Here is a 4,624-nt window from a genome sequence, read left to right on the forward strand (position 1 = left end):
CCACAGAACGGTAACAAACGATGAAAGTGACACAAAATATAGGTTTACAACAGCATCATAATTATATGATCTATTATTATATAATTGTTGGAGGCAAACACACACAAAGCTCCCTGGTTCCATTTTCCTCAATGTGAGGATTTGCTGCTTTTCTTAGTTTGACATATTTGTAAAATTAGACAATGAACATGTCATCAAGGTCTTTAGGAACTTGTGATAGACATTTATCTCCACATTCTGACATTATGTGGAACCTTTGACTCATCCATGAAAAAAATAATTATCTGGACATTAATCAGCAATTAAAATGTTATTAGTTGCATCTCTTGCTGACTAACCTTGCTGACTTTATGTGTCACGGGTCAACTAAACTTGAGGGGTCACGGGAGGATTAAAGACTATTTTTCTTTTGCGTCTTTTGGCTGTTATAGGGATTCGACTGAACTCGGTGCCCACAACTCATTTTGTCCACACTAAGGATGTGGTTCGTATGTATTGCTTAGTATAAAGGGGTTGTGAGCCAAAATGCTTGAAAACCACAAGGATAGGGAACAATTTTAAAATACCATAAGTGAACTCTTTACTGGCCTTTGCCTCACTTCAGGAGAGCAGGACACAGTCAAACTCGGACACATAACAACACATACATGTGGGTTATAGCTCATTTTGCTATAAAAGCTGGGGTTGGTATTGTTCTTCTTCTTCAAAAAAAGTATTTTTTACATTTGTTGAAATTCTCATTACATCGTGACAGCAATCAAGGAATCAAATGCTCTGATCAAAAAAAAGAAAAAAGTCTGGTATCTGTGGATGTTACAGGACTGTGATGAGCCGGTTCTATTGGACGGTTTACCTGCCTGTCTACCTATCTGCCTGTCTGCCTGCATGCACTGCACCGTCACTGGAATCTTTCACAAGCTGGCTGTGAGTATAAAATAATAGCCGTTTTTGTTGTTTACTTTCATTTTATGTTGATGCTCATGATGATCATTTGCTTTGGAGGGAGCCCTGAAGGGACGGGCTGTCAGTGTTGACAACTTGGTGACTTTCACGCAAGATTGAGTGACTATTGCAGCTACAGCAGCGAGTTACGTTCATTGGAAACTGGTTGGCAACACTGGGCTGGGTTTTCCATGGATCACTTTTAAAAATACAGCGTAATCTTGCTAATTTCTCAACTCTTACTTTATGTCTCACTAAAACATGATGGGGTTGCATTGTTTGACAGGTATCTTAACCCTGAGAAGGGCAAAAACAATTCTATACATGGGAGAATGATAATATGATCAGCATTACAGTAATAATTCTAAAATAACATCTAACTGGGCTAAATCTTAATGAAAACAATTCCACCGCGTTTAGATTGAGATAAATGTCAATACTTTCACCACAAACAACTATTTACAGCAACTTTCCCCAGTCACCGGGACACATCATTTCAGGTCATCTTGAGACAGAAATAGTTTATTGTTTGGGCATATTTTAATATATTAATGTGGTTTTATTGTATACGGTATGGTATGTCTCAGCAACTTTCTGGAAAACTCAGTCAAATACTTTGCGAACAATAAGTCCCAGTTTTGGGTTCAAATTGTATTCCATTGTTATCCAAATTCAATCCTAGCACTGTAATGGGGCTTCTGCCCGGTTTATTGCAAGAGGCCTCTATTTGATTTCACACCAGCACAAAGAGAGCTCTACAGTCTGGAGGAGGTAGAAGGCTGCAGCTATCGAATGAGTTATCTATGGCAATGGGGGAAATGGGAAACAAAGACGAACCCAGGGGATCTGCTGGTGCCCTGTGTTCTCCACACTGGGTCCCATTAGATGTGACAGTTGGTGAATTGTACGAAGGGCAAAAACAAACTACTCAGCAAAAGCAGGCAGACGTTGATAAACGAAGGCACACTGGGTTCATCATCGGGGAGCGGAGGGAAGTCTCCGGCAAAATGCCAACTCAATATGTGGCTGAGCAACCCAATTAGGCCAGAAGATGTGCCGCTTTAGGGACCGTCACTCGGTGACACGCTATCCTTTTCAGTCAAAGGTTTGAAAAGTAAAATGTCAAGTCTCCGCTAGTTTCCAGTTCGGCTCCCTGGACTGTGATAAGAAATAAAATGGCGGTCTAATTCTGCACTTTTAGAAACACATTTTGAGAATGAGAAGTTATGAGAACGGTTGTGTGAACGAGTAAAGACGGTAAGAGTTGTGATTTTTGCCCCGATTAAAGATCGCGAAAAAGGATTCTTTTCATTTTAAAGCTTACACAGCACTTTCCTACATAAAGCCGTGTCACTTAAAAAGCTCCCGAGAGGTGAAGTGCTTTTCATTAAAGGCCAATGAAACATCCTGAAATGTTGTGTAACTGAAAAGCACACACAAATACAACTCGCATCGTGAATCACTGTTCTACAGGACACTAACGTTAAATGTTGCATCTCCGAGGACAGGAAGGAGGTCATGTCATAACTCAGAGTTTATGTTGTGCAACACTAGATTCCCAGCTCTTCTGCAGCCATGTAGACCTGAAGAAGACCCAAAGGCCCACTTGAGTTTGTGGTTATTTGACTAGAACATAAAATGATAGGGACAAAAGAAGACAAACAACTTGCTTGATTACCTTTTATTACACCGAGGCCCTGTACTGTAGGGGCCCCTGTATGACAATCTAATCTTAAACCGAGTTCAAATATCTGTTCAATCCAATAACCACAAAGTAATTTATGCATACCAGTTATATACAACCTTACAGAATATAAACTGTGGTCGGTTTCTGGGGTTCTGGGCAAAACATAATGAAGGTGGGTACATCCACAGTGACACGAGGAGGGGACCTTTGTGGGGGCTCACATCTGATTCTTGCCCCAGGGCCGTCGAGCAAGTTGATCCGGCCCTGCGTCTCAGCTTTGGTGCGTACTTTAATGATTTCTACAGGCTGATTTGCCATATGTTTGAGATAAACTCTCAAAATCTGGAGGTAAGAGCATCACTGTAAAAGTAAAAAAGTGAAGTTTTTCTGAAAAGTTTTTTTTTCTGTTCAGAGTAACCGCAAAGCATACATGATCACTGTAGTGGTCATTTGTAAGAAACATTTCAAAAGTTTCAGTGTTTGTTATGATTTCTTTCTCCTAAAACAAGCAAGCAAACAAGAGAACAGACATCTTGGCTATCATTGCCTCTCTCACTCTGGTAAAAAAAAAGACCGATATCTGCCTACCGACATGCATAACCGCAGGTGGTCATAGTGTTACCCAAAACTACCAACAAAACACTAATCACACAAAAACTGAATATACTAAACGAAACAATAAAATAAATAAACTAAAGAAATAACTAGCAAAAGAAAAAAAACTAAACAAAGCAAACATCTAGAATAATCAAGTCAAACAAAACTACTTATCATTAACAAAACAATTCAAATAGCTCCCATCACATTTGGTGGTGTCTGCTATGAACAACACGGTTACAAATGGAAACACTGCCTCTCTGTGGATACAATGCAGAGCTGCTGCACATGGTGTATGGGAGTCCTGCTGCGTTGTTGTATTTACACACAAAAGGGTCACCTTACTGGAAAACAGGCTGAACAAGTGATCTTTGTACGAGTCAGGAGGCCCCTCAGGTGAAGTGAAAACAAAATACCTTTGCTATTATGCTGGTGCTTACAGTATTTAGTATCTTTTTTTTTTTAATTCAGTTTATATACATATATTATTCTAGGTTTTCGCGTGTATGTATTTCTGCTGCAGCGGCACTGAGTGGGATCAATGAAGATGATCTCATCTTGTGTTATGCAGAGACACCAATATTGAATATAGGTCCAATACTGGTTTAAATACCTGGATTGGGTATCGGTGACAATGGGGCCGATCTATTCAACTAAATGCTTATAGATACTGGAGTTGTAATTCCTATATTCCTGTGAATCAAGTTTTGACCAATTTGTTGCTGCATTAAAAAAGTTTGCACTTTAATTGTTGTTCCTTTTGATTTGGAAGTTTTTTTAACCAAGGTGCTGGTGTACAATTTATTATTTTATTAATAAATATTTAAATATTTAGGGCCCGAGCACCGGCGTAGTCGGAGCGGAGAACCTGTTGAAATTCGAATACACATAGTACATCGGGCGCATATTTGGAGGACTTGCCATACTCACCAAATGTTGCACACTTATCAGGCCTGGTGAAGATAGCCATCTGATGTAGGTTGCATATTTGATCTAAATATGTGCAAACTAAGATGCTTGGAGAGCAAAAGTTAGATAACAGTGGATTTGCAAACCATGTCTGTGGGCATGAGTATAAATGATCTGTCCAGAGCTTCTTCATGAGAATCAGGTTCAACGTTACAATGAATGCTTCACACTACAGTCTAAAGTTACAGAAGAACTTAAAAAGAGAACAGTGTTAAATTCAAGTGTTCAAGTAACAGCAAATGGCACTACTGTTCTGTTCACTTTCATGTAAGTCCAAATACAATCAGCAGGACACTGCAGGGAGTTGAACCCCATCCCAGTAAACTGACAGTCTGTTATGTTACAAACACTGAAGCACATTCATTTTCTTAATGATCTTAACAGGATTACATTCATGATTGCATCGGAGTTACACTCAAAGCATTTGAG

The sequence above is a fragment of the Melanostigma gelatinosum genome, assembly GCF_949748355.1.
Source record: "Melanostigma gelatinosum genome assembly, chromosome: 17".
In the NCBI taxonomy this organism is placed as follows: Eukaryota; Metazoa; Chordata; class Actinopteri; order Perciformes; family Zoarcidae; genus Melanostigma; species Melanostigma gelatinosum.